This window comes from Anabrus simplex, chromosome 5, assembly GCF_040414725.1.
Source record: "Anabrus simplex isolate iqAnaSimp1 chromosome 5, ASM4041472v1, whole genome shotgun sequence".
Classification (NCBI taxonomy): Eukaryota; Metazoa; Arthropoda; class Insecta; order Orthoptera; family Tettigoniidae; genus Anabrus; species Anabrus simplex.
The window spans coordinates 408,598,987-408,618,778 of NC_090269.1; positions in this window are offsets into that span (position 1 = coordinate 408,598,987).

The following is a 19,792-nucleotide window of genomic DNA, read 5'->3' on the forward strand; positions in this document are numbered from 1 at the left end:
CCCTGCCTGCCGTAAGAGGCAACACGGGCTCTCAAGTTGGCAGCGTGGTTTGGCAAACTTGGGGCCCGATCTGAGTCCTGGCATTGCGTCCCCTTACTTGTACCAGCCTCCTCATTTTCGTCTGTCCTATCCCACCTCCCTTGGTAAACCCTTGTTCTTTTGCGACTCCGACGGTATTAGGTTTGCGGTCCTAGAGGGTCCTTCATTTTCAAGCCCTTCGTGGCCCTTATCTTTCGTTGATCGATACTTTCATTTATCGAAGTGTCGGACCCCTTCGATATTTTCTCTCTCTTTACTGTTATATAGAGGATGGTTGCCTAGTTCTTCTTCCTCATATAAAACAATAATCACCACTACACACTGGCGTCGAGGCGGAGAGGGGGTATGTCTCGCTGAGTCTGAGGGAAAACGAAACTTGAGGTTAAACAGATTAAGAAAGAAAAGAAATACGTGTTCGCTATTTTGGAGTGAGAATTGGAGATCTTGACATACTCTTCACTAGCATCTTTCCTATCTGACCTCTCTTGTTTATCCCTTGTACTCTTCCAACCCTGAGAGTATTCGATTTGTGAAGTCTTTCATTCTCAGAAAATCAAATTGTTAACAAACAAAATTCTTTATTTTGTGAAACAACACGGAATCAGTTACAATGACCGTTCTGACACCGAGAATGGATAATTTACAAGTTAGTTGAGCTTCAAGCTCCAAATTTACAATTTTACAACGTCGCTAATGTAGCGTTTAGTTATACAAGGAGAGATAGTTCCCAATAAATAGTTTACCGGAGCACTTTGCTCCAACCGTTACAATTTAAGGCCTTCCAAAGGCACCACTCATTATTACACAAATCTCATAAAAAGAGCTTACATGCTCTCCAAATTTTACCAAGGAGACTGACTCCCAATTTCTTAGAGCCTACTTGAGGGAACTTTTATACAAACCTTACAATTTCTGGCCTCTCTAGGCCCAACCTACAATTTACAATTTAGTTAACACAGGGGTATCTAGTACCCATGCTACTGGGCCTTCGTGAAAAAGAAGAACAGGTTAAATTACTAGCCCAAACTCAAGATGTATGGAGGCGTACACTTGCGCTCCTTGAAAACCAAATTTTAAAACCCTACTTGGGCTTGTGGCCCGATGATGCAGAGGCTAATCCCACACTACTGAGGTGATTAGAAATAAAGGTTAATTAATGCTTTACAGGAAGAGAAACAGTAACAAAACCGTAGTCACCTCAAGATAAACTGAAAGGGAACTCAAGAGGCTAATACACTCTCTATCCCCGAATTTACAATTTAAGACTTTATGAAATTTTACATTAGTAAGAAGTAGTTTACATTTTTAGGAAACGGATGGTTACATAGTAAAAATTAGAACCTTCCCCTCGGGTAAGTTTCCGGAGATAGCTACATATATAGACAACTGGTGGCCATTACCTGGTCTGATGTTCTGTCTGCCGAAGAATGAGGCACCTCGCCTCCCGTCTCAACACACAAACTCAGAAACTTGACGGTCAATAAGACAAGGTAAGTTGAAAAAGCCGCAGCTTATATACCCGAGAGGAGGGTTCGAGAAGGCTCTGGACTAAATCCGCACACACCCTCTCATTTCTATTGGCTAAACAAGAAGCTGCAACAAGCCTATGATTGGCTGAAAAATAATTACAGAAAATTTGTTATTGGCCAGACTCAAAAGCCGGCGGGATGAGAAGGAAGTGTTGCAAACCTCGAAGTACCAAAATAAATGAAAGTTAATTTAGTTGGGAAAACCTATAAATCCAAAACTTCTTTAAATCACTCATTCTTCCACCTTGCACTAGAGTGCATGACCTCAGTTTCTTGTAGAGGCATCTATGGAAAAAAGTTCAACTTCTTGATGTACACCAAAACAAAACAAATAAATCCAATCAATTTAGGAAACTTTAAAATAACATCTTACTCAGTTATTCAGTAGAGGCACCTTCTGATCAATGTCCTAACTTTATGCATTAGCAGTTTCAAGTTCTGTTCGATAGATAGTGTTCCTTAAGGCGCTTCTTTTAAATGCTCGGGACAACAATAATAATAATAATAATAATAATAATAATAATAATAATAATAATAATAATAATAATAATAATAATAATAATAATAATAATAATAATAATAATAATAATAATAATTTGAAGCATGGGTCATGAAGAACGAACAGGACACATATTATAGAGTATAACGGGGCAAGAAAATTATTCATCGACCAAGGACAGCAGTGTGTAATATGTTCTGAATACAACTTTTACGATTGAGTAAGTAAAGTTTCTGAATACGTGCTTGTATTTTAGCCTTGAGCTTCGTGCTTTGTGATAATAATGTGCATCCCACTGGGCTTCAGTACCTATTACGTCCTGCACTTCCCCTCCATCCTCGCTCAACTGCTCTCGTTCCTCAAGAGCGGGGAGAAAACTGCCTCCGAAGTTGTTTCGCTCTGAGTTGACGCTAGCTGATATAGACAACTTTCCATTATTTCCAACTTACCAGCGAACCGTTGAAGGATGCGAAAATGAAAGACTTCACAAATCTAATACTCTCAGGGCTGGAAGAGTACAAGGGATAAACAAGAGAGTATGTCATGAGTACTTATCTTGGGGCTCCAAGATCACCAATTCTCACTCCAAAATAGCGAACACGTATTTCTTTTCTTTCTTAATCTGTTTAACCTCAAGTTTGGTTTTCTCTCGGACTCAGCGAGACATCCCCCCTCTACCGCCTCAACGCCAGTGTGTAGTGGTGATTATTGTTTTATAGGAGGAAGTATAACTAGGCAACCATCCTCTATATAACAGTAATCAGAGAGAAAAAATCGAAGGGGTCCGACACTTCGATAAATGAAAGTACCGATCAACGAAAGATAAGGGCCACGAAGGGCTTGAAAATGAAGGACTCTCTAGGATTCGCAAACCTAATACCGTCAAAGTCGGAAAATAACAAGGGTTGACCAAGTGAGGTCGGATAGGACAGACGAAAATGAGGAGCCTGGTACAAGTAAGGGGACGCAAAGCCAGGACTCAGATCGGGCCCCAAGTTTGCCAAACCACGCTGCCAACTTGAGAGCCCGTGTTGCCTCTTACGGCAGGCAGGGGATACCATGGATGATATTCTACCTCCTCCACAACAGGGCTCCATGGGAGTGTCCTGAAGCGTGAGAATTTAGGTCGGTGGATAAACTGGGGAGTAGGACCAGTACCTCGTCCAGGTGGTCTTATCTGGTATGCTGAACAGGGGCTTTGTCGGGGATAGAACGATTGGAAGGGATAGACAAGGAAGGGGGAAGAAAGCACCAGTGGCCTTAAGTTAGGTATCATCCGGGCATTTGCCTGGAGGAGAAGTGGGGAAACCACGGAAAACCATTTCGAGGATGGCTGAGACAGAAATCGAACTCTCCTCTAGTCAGTTGACCTCCCGAGGCTGAATGGACCCAGTTCCAGCCCTCGTACCACTTTTCAAATTTCGTGGCAGAGTCGGGAATCGAACGCGGGCATCCAGGGGTGTCGTCCAATCAAACTAACTGCTACACCACAGAGGCGGACGACATAGTAACCCCTTAATATGAATGTTATTGTTCAATATAAAATATTAACTAGAGGAAAAATAACCCATCGAACTTGCACTAGTAAGCAACCGGTGTCCAGCCTGCAGAATACGAGGTAGCGTATGACCTCTCCGCTTTTATTCTTGGCTTTGAAGAGCGGGGTCATTTTCTCACTGTCAGACAACTCCTCGATTGCTCTTTCACAATGCTGAGTGGACCTCGAACAAGCCCTCAGGTCCTGGGATATTTCTCTGAACTGGGTCCTCCAGTTAACAGGCAGGTTCACTACCTGTACTGATGACCGCTGGGCTGGAAAAGCAGTCAAAGTTAATTTTTATTTAACCTTTTAGCTGATGGATTTCTGGATGAGGCCATGCGCCACCAGTAACGAAATTTTCGGCACCTAACTGCCCATTTACAAAGTACTGTATGTGAGGTTCGTCCGCAACATACGCTAAAATTATCTAGTTGACGGTTTGAGTGCAAGATTCGCTCTCAATGACGATGAGAAATTTTTCTAGAAGTGCCAACGTTAGTTATTCATATTTTTAAGACAGTAGTTCTGAAGTTGCGTTAGAAGAACACCAGTAAAGTACTCAGTAAACTCCGTGAACGAGAATTTGTTAGGTGCTGTAAATTACCTCAAAAGAGACCAGGAATAGGTTTGATTAAGGAATATACTCCTGTCAATACCTGGGTGAAGTAACATCGAGGTCTTACATGTAGTGAATGGCGCGAGGCAATGAAAATGACAATTAATGTCTGCTCACTTAGAAGTATCCCAGGGAGCAGGGGCGGCCATACCTTATGTGCTGAAGTGCTGCAGCACATTGTCTACTTGAAAAATAATTACTTTAATAATATTGTCTACAATCAAATACACTGCACTGGAAAAAGACGTCGGCCAAAGAATAGGAAATCATTCAACTCCCCTCACAACCAGGTACCTAGTCGTGCGCTCCACGCCGTGTGCTGCGCAGATCACAGCTCAGCGAAAATTTCTAAACTTTTTGTCAGAAACCAGGAACTCTAACTTTTGCGCATGCGTGTCCAACTTTTCGACGTGCTGTGGAAACAACAGCCAAGACATTACTTCACAGCGATTCGTTGGACCACACACTTGGTCACACTTGCATTTCAACCGAAATGAGAACGTGGCACGTGGCACCCTCTTAACTCAGAGGTAGTATTTAAGACGGGATCGCTCAAAGAAAAACGTATTCCCGCCGGGTCCTTTAATTCTCCCAACTTGCCTATTCCATAGCCACAATTATTGCAAATCGATCAACTACACAAATTTTACTTTTTAGGTAGTCAAAATAAGGACATGATGTTATGCTTTAATTACAAAATGTCTAGTTTATAAATTTCTCTATAACAATGTAACATGTAATTTTGCATTACGATGCTGCTGGTTTTATTTCAATGATTTTGGTAACATTGAGAAATTCTATTTTCGAGCGCTCACACCAGTTGTAAAGCCACTTGAAAACAGCTTATGTTTCTAAATATTTTAATTTTTTGGAAGGCGGTTGGGTTCAGTACACAACTGAATTTGTGCACCAGCCGCCACTGCCTGGGAGATCTCAAGACGTCAATCTCTGTCGGCAGATGTGGCATGGAGAATGAAACACTGGGAAACTGCCCTTAAGATGATACATTCAGAAACGCGCGTCATCATAAAAGATCATTCATTGACGAAGAGCTTCGTGGAAAGGGTTATACCGTTTACGAAGAGGTTCACGGCGTGTCAACAAACGGGATTACCTGAAGAATGGACATCATACCCTTTATATATGACAGCAAGAAAGCTTATATAACCGATCCCACAGTCGGTCTGAGAAGGTTATTGCTGAATAGAGAAACATCTACACACCTACAATAGCATTTTACAGGAGAAGGTACCATTTAGGAAAGGTGGGAGTATCGGGTTTAATGGTAGGCGCACGTGGCACTATTAGTAGGTTCTTTTATGAATTTACAGAACAGATTCGGCATATGGAAGACCAGAATCAATCTTCTGATAATAGCCACTTCAGGAGGTTCTTCGTCAATTAAAAAATCACACCTGTATTAACAGTACTTCCCTTAAATGTTCTAAATGTATTCCTCTTTAATATTGTTTTGTATTTCCCAGTGTGTCCGTCTCTGTGGTGTAGTGGTTAGTGTGATTAGCTACCACCCCCGGAGGTCCGGGTTCGATTCCCGGCTCTGTCATGAAATTTGAAAAGTGCTATGAGGGCTGGAACGGGGTCCACTCAGCCTCGAGAGGTCATATTAGTAGAGGTGGGTTCGATTCACACTTCAGCCATTCTGGAGGTGGTTTTCTGTGGTTTCCTACTTCTCCTCCAGGCAAATGCCGGGATGGTACCTAACTTAAGGCCACGGCCGCTTACTTCCCTCTTCCTTGTCTATCCCTTCCAATCTTCCCATCCTCCCGCATGTGTTAATGAAACCGGCCCCTAGCGTATTATTTACTAACTCTGTGGTCTCAGCACGGCCCACTTGATGCGTCGCTCTAGCTAGCTCCTTACCGGCCTTGACGATCGGGTCCGCGCACTGTGATCGGAGTATTATAGTTACACAGCTCGACACTTGGCGCTGGCGGCCTAACTATTTGCGGTAGAAATGCATACTTCTTTATGGAAAATATATTGACTTCGAATGCTGATTTATCGTAATTTAGAGTTATGGAGAATGTTACATTGGTTAATACTATTAAAATGATTAATCCTAAAGTTTACTTTCGTTGATATTTGCCAAAATAATGTCGTTAAATGAAACTGCGGAGAGATGGAGTAGTCCAGCTGACGTTCTGATATTGACTCTGATTGCCGATTTATCTTAATTTAGGGAATAAAGGAGTATGTTACATTGATTAATACTGTTAAAATGATCAATCCTAAAGGTTCCTTTCATTGATATGTGCCAAAATAACGTCGTGAAATGAAACTCCGGAGAGCCGGAGTAGTCTAACCGTCGTTCCTTAACTGTGAGGAATAATAGTAATCGCTTTTATTATCATGAAATGTAGATACATAGCAGAACTGACCACAATACTTTTGTCTTCTGGTGTTAATCTTGAGATTAAAAGTCATTGTTCACTTAGAGTTTTAAAATTCTTTAAGTGCTGCTCTCGGGAAGGGGTCTGGACAAAACATAAATATCTTACTTTTTAATATTCGTTGTATGGATAACACATATTTTGACTCAAACATGTTTAAATTTTAATTTCAATATATATAGTTTCAGATTACTTTTCATTCATACCTTGCAGTAGAATTTTTAATACCGGCCGAGTTGGCCGTGCAGTTAGGGGCGCGCAGCTGTGAGCTTGCATCCGGGAGATAGTGGGTTCGAACCCCACGTAAAACGAATATCAGGAAAAGAAGAGGAATAATTTTAAATAAAAATTCAGTGAGAGAAAAGTATTTTGAGTAAATACATTATAAATTGTTCATTGCTCAGGTAACAACACTTCATACATTGGCCTTACCATCATAACAGTAATGGTTCTTACTTTTCAGTGTTTGAATGTTAAATCTTGGATGGAAATGTGTTGTGTTGCTGTCATATGGCAAATAAGACTCCGCCTAAAGGATTATTCAATGAAAGAAAATTTCAGGGTAAAAATACCCGATTAGCGTGATTAGCTGCCACCCCCGGAGGCCCTGGTTCGATTCCTGGCCCTGCCACGAAATTTCAAGAGTGATACGAGGGCTGGAACGGGGTCCACTCTGTGGTCTAAGCATGGCCGACTTGATGCGTCGCTCTAGCTAGTTCCTTACTGGCCTTGACAATCGGTGGTCTCAGCAACACACACGCGAATAGGCCAGCCTTGCTACAAGGCTTGCACTTCCACGGCCGACTGGATCCCTCGCTCCACTCCTTATACCAGTCTTGACAATCGCTTGTGAATCCCAGCATAAAGCTCTAATTGAAATGTTTCACCATAATGCCGCTGGAGCGCTGGTCTCCTAAATCACTGACAGGAAGCTCTATACCGTAAATTACTGCATTCCCAGTTCCATTGTTTTGCTGTTGTAAGTGTTGGTAATGTGTTCGCAATGAGCTGTTTGTTCGCTTGTTATTTAGAGCTAATAGTTATGCGCTAATTAGTTTATTTTTTATTGTGCAGTGTGGTGATTTGATTTTTTTAAATTGTGTTTACAAGTATTGGAATATGCGATATTGTTGTGCGCCTTTTTGTACTTCAAACATAAATTTTCTGCAAAGTAGTCAAAATATAATGAGTGGTTCAAAGTGGTTTCTCGCCGTAACTTCGTCCTAAATAAGAATTATAATTTATGCGCTAATCCTTTTTTCTTTTTATTATGTAGTTTAGTGATTTGTTTTTCTTTAATTGTGTTTGGATATATTCAAACATGTATTACTTTGTACCTTTTTGAACTTCGAACAGGAAAAAGAGCAAATGAACACTGTCATTTCAGGAATTCCCTGTAGACCAGGACAAAACTAAGGAGTGGCTCAAAGTAATTTCTCGCGATAACTTTGTCCCTAACATTAATTCTCCTTTTTCTGTTGTTTGTAGCCTTCATTTCAGGAAATCACTTCAAAGTGTTCGCGTTTATCAGAAATTAATTATTGCCACACACTACAACTAACAAGCTGGCGCAAAGCTGAGAACACTACATTGAAATCTATGAAAAAATAATCTGATGAATTCTGATATTGTTGAGATTTACTTAAAAATTCATTTTCAAATGTCTGTTTCACTGTAGAATAACTAGCATAAAGTGGAGATATGCCTGAAGCATAAATAATATTACAAGCACAAGGATGACTGAAGCATCTAAGTTTGTATTATAGCTTCCCACAACCACCCTTGAATTAGCATTTTCATCTTAGTTTTCTGTTTCTATTTTCCGGTATTTATTACCCACACATTTTCTTTCATTGGATAATCTTTTAGGTTGAGTAATATTTGCCACATGACAGCAACACAAAACATTGTTTCCAAGATAATCTGAAAACATTTAAACACTGGCAAGTAGGAAGCATTACTGTTATGACAGCAAGGCCAATGTATGAAACTAAATGTTACCTGTGCAATGAACAATTTGCCAAGTATTTACTTAAAATATTTTCCTCTCACTGAATTTTTATTGAAAATTCTAGTGCAATGTATAAATGAAATGTAATCTGAAACTATATATATTGAAATTAAAATTAAAACATACTTCAGTTCAAATATTTAGTTTATCCATACACCGAATATTCAAGTAGAATAAAGTAAGACTTTTATATTTTGACCACGCCCCCTTCCTGACATCAGCACTTGAAGAATATTAAAACTCTAATTGAACAATGACTTTTAATCTCAAGATTAACATCAGAAAACAAACGTATTGTTGTTAGTTATGCTATGTAATTAAATGCTATGGATAATAAAAGCAATTTCTGTTATTTTTCACAGTTAAGGAACGTCAGTTGGACTATTTTCTCTCTCCGCAGTTTCATTTCACGACGTCATTTTGGCAAATATAAACGAAGATAGCCTTTAGTATTAATCATTTTAACCGTATTAGTCAATGTAACATACCCCTTTATTTCTTTAAATTAGGATAAATCGGCAATCAAAGTCAATATTAGAACATCAGATGGACTACACCACCTCTCTGCAGTTCCATTTCACGACATTATTTTGACGAATATCAACATAAAGTAGTCTTTAGCAGTAATAATTTGAACGGTATTAACCAATGTACCATTCTCGATGTCCGCCTCTGTGGTGTAGTAGTTAATGTGATTAGCTGCCACCCCAGGAGGCCCGTGTTCGATTCCCGGCTCTGCCACGAAATTTGAAAAATGATACGAGGGCTGGAACGGGCTCCACTCAGCCTTGGGAGGTCGGCTGAGTGAAGGTGGGTTGGATTTCCACCTCAGCCATCCTCGAAGTGGTTTTCGGTGGTTTCCCACTTCTACTCCAGGCAAATGCCGGGATGGTACCTAACGTAAGGCCACGACCGCTTCCCTCCCTCTTCCTTGCCTGTGCTTTTCGAATCTTCCCCTCCCTCTACAAGGCCCCTGTTCAGCATAGCAGGTGAGGCTGCCTGGGCGAGGTACTGGTCATCCTCCCCAGTTGTATCCCCGACCCAGTGTCTCACGCTTCAGGACACTGCCCTTGAGGCTGCAGAGGTGGGATCCCTCGCTGAGTCCGAGGAAAGAACCGACCCTGGAGGGTAAAGATATTAAGAAAGGAAGGAAGAGCATTCTCCATACCTCTCAATTACGATAAATTGGCTATGAGAGTCAATATCTTTTTGACAGATGAGCATGCATTTCTACCACAAAAACGTAGGTCGCCAGCGCCACGTGTCGAGCTATGAAACTAGTCCGATTACAGTGCGTGGACCCGATTGTCAGGGCAGGTAAGGAGTTAGCTAGAGCGACGCATCAAGTCGGCCGTGGCAGTTCTTACGGAACCTTATTGGCGACTCTTAGCCATTTATCGGAGAAAGCTGTAGTTAAGTGCGCTCTCTCACGGCCGACTGGATCCCTCGCTGCGCTCCGCCGTGGCTCCGCTAGCTAGAGCGACGCATCAAGTCGGCTGTGGCACTCTCATGCTTTCAACCTAACCCGTTGTCTACGAGATATCCTAAGCCAACACACATCCTAACAATGTTTCCAGATCACCAGTATCTGAATGGGTATCGTTCTTAGCTCGATAACAAAATTTGAAGGATGGGATCGCTAATCGCTGTATATTATATATTTCATTCTGGTGGTTCTGCCACACTGCAGACCGTGTCATGGAACCAAAATTCACGACTACCTTTATCCCTACCCTATGGCACTTCATTTACCACTTTATTTTTTAAATTATTTTTTTACCGAACTCGATAGCTGCAGTCGCTTAAGTGCGGCCAGTATCCAGTATTCGGGAGATAGTAGGTTCGAACCCCACTGTCGGCAGCCCTGAAAATGGTTTTCCGTGGTTTCCCATTTTCACACCAGGCAAATGCTGGGGCTGTACCTTAATTAAGGCCACGGCCGCTTCCTTCCAACTCCTAGGCCTTCCCTATCCCATCGTCGCCATAAGACCTATCTGTGTCGGTGCGACGTAAAGCAACTAGCAAAAAAAAAATAGCACTTTATTTTTTCAAAATCTCCCCAATATCCCTCGCAACACTTTCTCCTCTATCGAAATCTGAGGCTGACGTGTTTGAGTCAGGTTGGAACCTGCCAAGTCAAGGCCAAAAGGTCGGCGCCTCAACTGTCTGAGCCACTCAACACTGCAGTTCTGAAAGATTCAATTGCCCGGAGAACCTCCTGATAAACTTCGCACGAACGCGACGAGCCGATTCGTGTTCATGATAGCATTAGCATACAAAAATACGTTGTTCTAATACCATCTTCGCAAACGAACGCATTCTACAGACTATAGTGCGGGAAATGAAGGACAGGAAGGGAGCCGCCAGGTGAGTCGCGGGTGTGAGGCAAGGCAGCCGGCCTTGGCTGAGACCCGCATGAGCGGTCATATTTTAATCGGAAAATTGTGTATCTAGTGGACAATGCTTCAACTCAACCTGTTCAGCGCCACGAAACTCTATTGCGCAATCACAACAGTATGCCCCCTATCCTGCCCTTAGGGCTGTTCTAACCTGTTGACTAATTCCTATTAAAAAACGAACCATTAACCCAGGAACCGCACACCTACGTTTCAGGGACACTGACCGTTCACCGGGGCACTTAGTACCGCACAAGAGAAACACATATTTTACACACTCAAACTTACGATTTATTTTAAAGTGTGATGAAATCAGTGAAATGGATTATTTTCAATAGCGGTGCGTGAATATACCTTATATTTGTAAATTGTAATAGCTTTGTAATCACTGGTTATGAAATAAAGTAAAAATCACATTTTGAAAAATCTACCTATAGGTTTTTGGTAATTCTATAAGGTTGACTTTGCAAAACTGGGGCAGATCTCCAGCATATGGTTTTTGCATACGAAAATATTTCGTTCATTGCAAATAATAGTGATTTTAGACTCTTTGAACAGCCATTATATATTGCAGACCTGAGACTGCCTGGTACTGGCTGTCTGGGTATCGTAAATACCATCTTTTACGCAAAATAAAGATTAATTCCTCTGCGTGTTGATGCGATTTCTAGTTATAATACCCAGATCTCATTAATAAGTATTCTGCTAAAGTAAAAATAATTTAATGTGAAGCACGAAGGGAAAATATAAATTTTCTTCAACAACGTTTATTTCCATCGTCGTCTAGAGCATGGACGAAATCATCAAGGATATGACGCTCAGACCTATATGCTTCTGGTAAAATCTGTTCAACGCCTTCAAGACAATCGATTTCAAACACTCTTTAACAGAAATTATCAAGGTGTTACAGATATCTGAAAAACAAAACTGGCTACAAATAAATGTTTCATTAACCGTACACCGAGGAACTGTATACCCCAAGTAAATGTTTTGATATACAAGCAGTCGTCACTCATTAGAATTAGTGCACGGAGTAGCGATGGGTCAAACCAGTTCATTCGAATGAACTATAGTTGGGCCCATGAGAGTTGAAGTCTGACGTTTAGCACCACCGGCGACAAAAAGTTGACTAGCGCTGCTCGAAAATGGTTTGTTGCTATGGCAAAGATAACAGCGATGCCACATTTGAAGAAGCTATCGTCACGTGGGTTGTCTTGCTCTCAGTCGCCTTTGTGGTATTATTCGGAGTGGTACTCTGTCAGTTGTTGCTTGTTTATGAAACTGTTTACGAGTTTGTTTCTTGAATATTATTTTCTTTGTTAGTTTATATTTTGTTAGTTAATCATTGGCTAGTTATTCAGTTCTATTTTCTATTTAACATGTTCATTTGTTGAGGTTATTGTCAGTTTAGTGATTATGAAATTTCATATTTATCGGCAATGGCGTGTTCTGTCTAAAATGCTGAAATTATTGGTACGAGCTTAGGAGCGGGCCAAAGTTTATTGAATTGCATTAGGCCTACATATTTGATTAAATATTCAGCCTGCATGAAAGGGTGATATGCAGCAGATGGAGGTAACTATGACAACGCAGCATACTTCCTAGTTATTGCTTTCGCCGCTCAAATGTCAGACTCCAACTCTCGTGCGCCCATCTATACTTCACTCATTCACACTCTTTGCTGTGAATCATTCAAATGAAGTAGTTCGTTCATGGAGTACTGAAGCCTGACGAAGCTGCTCGCTATGTCATTCATCAGCGACTTCGGTCATAGTGTCTCACTCAAGTTAATAAAGCTTCATAATACTTAATAATAATATTACCAACAGATGTCAGAGGTACTGTATGTACTGTAATTATGGACATCCATTGGCTTACCCGCTTACAGTATCTAGGTTATGGACATGATGGTTGAGAGGACAAGGTATATGAGATTAAATCAAACCTTCGTAACAAACTGGCGCAGAAAAAACTACGCTTTCCATAGTCCATTGCAAAGAGTGTGAAATGTGAATAAGTTGGATATATCGGGTGGTACAGCTGCCCCTATTTTTGTCTGAACATACACAATCAGTTAGGAATTAATGTCTCTTAGCCCTATCTTACGCAACATCTTATAGCAATGTTATGTTAACCTGATAGAGACTTCCGCGCACAATGCAAAAACGGTATAAGAAGCAGTATCAATAATCAATAAATACTGATCTGCATTTAGGGCAGTCGCCCAGGTGGCAGATTCCCTATCTGTTGCTTTCCTAGCCTTTTCCGAAATGATTTCAAAGAAATTGGAAATTTATTGAACATCTCCCTTGGTAAGTTATTCCAATCCCCAACTCCCCTTCCTATAAATGAATATTTGCCCCAGTTTGTCCTCTTGAATTCCAACTTTATCTTCATATTGTGATCTTTCCTACTTTTATAGACGCCATTCAAACCTATTCGTCTACTAATGTCATTCCACGCCATCTCTCCGCTGACAGCTCGGAACATACCACTTAGTCGAGCAGCTCGTCTTCTTTCTCTCAATTCTTCCCAACCCAAACATTGCAACATTTTTGTAACGCTACTCTTTTGTCGGAAATCACCCAGAACAAATCGAGCTGCTTTTCTTTGGATTTTTTCCAGTTCTTGAATCAGGTAATCCTGGCGAGGGTCCCACACACTGGAACCATACTCTAGTTGGGGTCTTACCAGAGACTTATATGCCCTCTCCTTTACATCCTTACTACAACCCCTAAACACCCTCATAACCATGTGCAGAGATCGGTACCCTTTATTTACAATCCCATTTATGTGATTACCCCAGTGAAGATCTTTCCTTATATTAACACCTAGATACTTACAATGATCCCCAAAAGAAACTTTCACCCCATCAACGCAATAATTAAAACTGAGAGGACTTTTCCTATTTGTGAAACTCACAACCTGACTTTTAGCCCCGTTTATCAACATACCATTGCCTGCTGTCCATCTCACAATATTTTCGAGGTCACGTTGCAGTTGCTCACAATCTTGTAACTTATTTATCACTCTATAGAGAATAACATCATCCGCAAAAAGCCTTACATCCGATTCCACTCCTTTACTCATATCATTTATATATATAAGAAAACATAAAGGTCCGATAACACTGCCCTGAGGAACTCCCCTCTCAACTATTACAGGGTCAGACAAAGCTTCACCTACTCTAACTCTCTGAGATCTATTTTCTAGAAATATAGCAACCCATTCAGTCACTCTTTTGTCTAGTCCAATTGCACTCATTTGTGCCAGTAGTCTCCCATGATCCACCCTATCAAATGCTTTAGACATGTCATGTAAGCGAGGACCATCTCAAAAACACTGTACCATTTTATGTAGAGCGGAGTCCAGTACTCCAGTCATTTTTACGAAATATTACTGTACTGTAAAAACCATAGCCACTCCTACGGCTGTCGGTAGAGAAATGCGCACCTGGTAGGTTCAAGAGTGTGGTCACAGTATCGTAGAAAACGTGATAGGTTATGATCAATTATGGACATGTCAATTCACCGCCACTTTTTATAGTCTCATCACATCGAAATTGATAGAAACGTTGCACGCAAATACTGTACAGCAGATGTCATAGCTTACGCGATGTAGTTACTACCGTTACAGCGTCCATTAAAGTCTTAAAACTGGACCACAAAGCTGTTACACATCAGTAAATTTACGAAGCGAGAACTTTCGTTCTCGTCGTGAATACAGAGTTGTAAGCGCTGAACGTTCACGCAGGAAGTAGCTGCGCGGAAGTAGGCACGCTAGATGTACGTGGATAAGTAACATGGAGCAGTGAGGAATCGAAACCTTATTGAGTCATGCCTTTTTCAATTTTTATTTCGTACTCTTGCAGGCATGTTTTACGAAGTCTTGACTGTTCTGAAGTGTCAGATCTTCTTCTAAGGAAGTTATAATAAATATGCATGACAATTATCGCCACGTAAGCACCGACTACGGACAACTCCATTGTGAATACCACCTGAAACATTATGCTGGGCTTTTATGTAGGAGTCCATTACTCCAGTTATTTTTACAAAATGTTACTGATTCTTTAGCATACTGTGGTGTTTGCAGCGAGGTAAACCTGTCTGCTCATGTCAGAACTTGTAACATACAAGATCAGTTTCGAAGCAATAGCGTAGATTATTAATAGAGAGATACGAGACCTATTATTCGTCGCTTGGAGCGGATACATGGTACTAACTGCAGCCAGCATGTGTTCTTTCCGACGGATTCTACGTGCTTTTCATTTTATAATCTTTTTTTGCAACTTGCTTTACGTTGCACCGACAGATAGGTCTTATGGCAATTTTTATACTCTCAAAGCCATTCGTAATTAAGGCTTATCATATTAAGTTTTAACTTCCTCAAGTTTCAAAAGTCAATTTTCACCTTTAGAAAAGAAAGCATACATTGTAAAGGAACAATAACACGCGACTTTCTTTTGACAAACTGCCACAACGAATGAAGCGCACTGCACTTATTGTCCGCATTATGACGCACCCATTCAACCAAGCAACTGCACACATTCGACGCGACGAACAACTGGACTTCATAAGTACGGCACACGAAACAGCACATAGCAATGTTTACAGAAAGTCAGGCAGGTTCCACCAAATATGTTGCAGCAAGCAAGAATGACTCACCTCTACCATGCTCGGATATACATTAACGAAGAAGGTGGTCATTTTGAATATTTCCTTCATTAATCGAATGACCATGCACAAGCCTATTGCACCTCTGTCGGTAATAGCTTATTTTACTGCAAATAGCTCTTTTAAGAGCTACTTACAAACGATCATAACAGAGCACCTGCAACATGAGAACTAATCATGATTTAAGTTTGTCTTCAACGACGCGACTCGCACGAACATTTACAAGAAATAAAGAAATCGTTCTACATCGGACTCGAACTTCCTCGAAATTCAAGCACGCTCGGCTGTCACAATCTGTCGTTTGTCAGCGTTATAACAAAACTACTTCTAATCATTCAGCCATCATATTCTCTGTACATGAAGTTTCTGTGATACAGAATTTTCACGATTCTTTACCATCATTCGGTACTTTATCTTTAATGCTGATTTTGTTGATACGAGTAAACGAATTATAGAAAGCGTAGTAAGACAAGACATCGCTGTGAGCAGCTGAGGTCAAAGTTCATAGGTTAGGATATAATCTGAGGGTTACATGAAACTGAGTGAATAAGGACAGCTGTACCACTCGGTATATATATTATCGGCACACTTTATCTTGGTGCGTTTGTGTATGGGATGAGGAGTAAGGAGGGAGCTGTCCCGGTTCCGGTAGTGCTGCCAACTGAATGAAAATGAAATCTGAATTGAATCGAGAATATGGTCGATCAGTACGAAGTTTCTAAACCGTTGTTATCTTAAGCCAACAACTGTGTCACATACACATTATATAACATTATATAACATTTCTCGACGAGAATCTCCTAGCATTAATTCTATAGTTTGGATTTGCTGTGTAAACAACAACAGCACTAGTGCGTAAAGTGTACGCCAGATGTCGCACAACGATGCTTAAGCGATTCATAGTTTGTGTTTCAAACGTTGCCAGTACGAATCTCGGAGATTGCCGAGGTCGACCGATTCAGCACTAGGGTGTAAATGCACCAAGATAAAGTGTGCCGATAATACTTTGTATTTGGCTTTTCACACTTCCACATTATAAAAGAACTAGAAAATCAGATGTAGTAAGACCATAATCATTACGTAACGCAGCCCATGTGTCTTAATACTGTATAATGAGATAAGTTTATATTTTCGTTACTAATTTCTCCTTTATGGGAAAATTTCTTTGTTACATATTATCAACTCTGTAACATGGTTTTACGCAGTCAGTAAACATTCTTCTTCTTATTATTAATAATATAAACGGATAAGCCTGTCTTATATAAAGAAGGAAATACGTGCAAGAACACAGTTGACAGGTAGGATGGGTTTGGGAGTGAAGGGGTAATGAATGACGCAGATAGTGGAAGGGGGGGAAGAGAGCGAATGAGTTGTGAACGTTATGAAGTGTCAGAACTGTGAATTGTTTGAACTATATGTCTTTTTACGAGAGTTTAAACCTGATGTAAACCAATAGGCGGAGCACGTTGCCTTTGCACGTCGACATGACGTAGTTGATTGGAGAAGCAACCGTCGCATTCACTCGACTGTATGCGAGCTCGAAGTAGTACGTGATATTAATTTAATTTTATTTTAGTTTATTACATTTAGAGAGTTTGGAGAGCCCGCCTGGTGGCCATGATCGTTAAGGCGCTGAAGTCTAAAACGGTCTAACACCGAGGTTACCCGGTTCGAGTCCCGTTGGTCGAAAAAATTTTCACCATCTGAATGTTGGCCGGCAGGGTAGGGGAGGTGGTGGTATACAATTTCTAATCACTAGATTGCGTGCCAAAAGCCTGGATTAAATTCCAAACCTCTCCGCAGTGCTCATATGGAGTGAGGGCAGATGACGCTGTTGATGGTGATTCGTCCGTCGGATGGGGACGTTAAGCCTTGAGCAGACCCCTTGGTGCTATTCGATAGGAGTAGGCTATGTGCCGGCACCGGGTTTCACCCTCTCCCTACTATCATATATCACGTCATTCATTTCATCTCCCATTAACTCCTCTGATGAGGTTGACGTCAGGAAGGGCATCCGGTCATAAAAAACCGCCACGACAAGTTCATCTCATCTCATACCCGACCCCGTACGGAAACGGGACAAGGGTTGGACAAACATTACATTTAGAGAGTTTGGAAGAATACGTAATAAAATTAAAATTAAAATATGGTTGTCATATATACCGGCATATATATGTTTTAAAAATATAAAATAGTGATTAAATAACGAGAAATGAAGGCACAAGGCGTGGAGTAATACAGGAAGTCTTCTCGTAGTGAGGGAAAGTCCCAAGCGGTACAGCGTGGAGATAAGGTGTTGCATCTTGCAGCAGCAGTCAGTGAGTATTCAAAGTGAGAGAAATGGAGCAAGAGGTAGGACCATCGCGTGTAGTGAAGTACAAAGGGAAAACCGCTCAGAAGTGACCTTAGGCAGCACATTGCGAATGTGCTCAATAAACAAAAAAGTGAACAGAATCCAGGTTTAGTCGTTTTTTACAGAAGTGCAGATCTTCGCACTGTTATCGTATGCGATGCGCAGCCCTGTACATCCGAACACGAGATGTTGACGGGGTGCAGGTCGGTACCACACGCTCAGCGAATCACAACTCTTTCTTTGGCGGAGGCGTGGAAATATCATGTTTACATAAGGATTAAACTCTCATGAAAAGACATATACCAGTTCATTGAAGTTGAGTGGTTAGTTCACAGTTCATAGGAATGAAGCGTTCAATTTGAACGACTCATTCACGAGCTACCCGTCACCAGTACGAAGGTCGAACACAAATCATGGAGGCAGGAGACTATAGGGGTTCCGACAAAAAAATTATTGTGAATTAAAAATTCCCTGGAGCACTCAGCGCCCCAGTGTACGGTTCCAAGTTTAAGTAATTTCTCCCAATCGTGTTTTATTATTCAGCTTATGGATATAAGTGAAGGTATGAGATCCAACATCAGCACTCACATGCTGTCTCTCGTGAAGCGTATTTAATTCATATTCTCCTGGACATTGATGAACGCCATTTCACCATCATCTCTCTCTGTGCGAAGCTCCCCTTTTATTTAAAGTCTTTCCATTCCAATTTAGTTCCGGAAATACCATCCTCTTATATACTTTATTTCCTTAAATATAATATTCTTGAGCTTGTTATCTCATTAGTTTTTCTAGCTACTTCCTTCCCTTTACAGGTTCATTACATACTCTGCATCTCTCTCAGAGGGACCAAAATTATTTTACTGTCGTTGTATCTACTCTGGCAAGATACTCAGTTCATACAAAGTGCTTCAGCTGTAAGCATAAAACGTTTCCTTCCTCAAAAGTTTCAGTGCTTTCTACGGTTGTATTCCCTGGAATCTGTGGTAACTTGCTGGTCTCAGTGACATTGTAGCTGGAGGAATGTCTTGTTTAAAATTTAACTCTGTGGACTTACGAGCAGAACAAATTTGAGGTGTAATCCCGTACCACTCCGGGATTGCAGGCCAATTTTCCTCAACATTTCTCTTGATACAATTAGGGTTCCGGCGGAATGACGTAACTGTCTCTAATGCAAGTTGTAGTGGGATTGATTTATGAAAACCTGAGCTTGCAGCTACATCGCGTGTAAGACTTGGTGTTATTAAATCACGTCTGCGTGGATTATCGTGCTGTTTTGTTCCCAATTGTCGTTTGAAATACGGTTTAGAAACTAAGAAGTTTCTTTGTGTTGCTTTCAACGGCATCATTTCTTGTTCCAAATAAATATCGGTTACTGTAGACTCTCTACTTTCAATCACCTCTTTATATCCTTTATACCTGGTAGCCGTCGAAGTGTCCTTTCTTGTCCAGCCTTTCGTTATTTCCTTCCACATGTCAAATTTTACTTTATTTGTTTCTGTAGTATAGTTTCCCTTAGCTAAGTCCTCTTCATCCTCTTCATCTCCCTCTTTTCGAAGACATGAACTTTGCCCTTTCTCGTAGATGTTCTTTGTGGTGTTATACGTTTTTGTTGTAGTTGCTTCAGAGTGACTTGTGGGAACTGGTCTACTTTCCAAATCGTTAGCCGTTGTTAAATATTCAGGCGCTAAGCCTAATTTTGCCACATTCGTAGGTTGTGTTCCTATA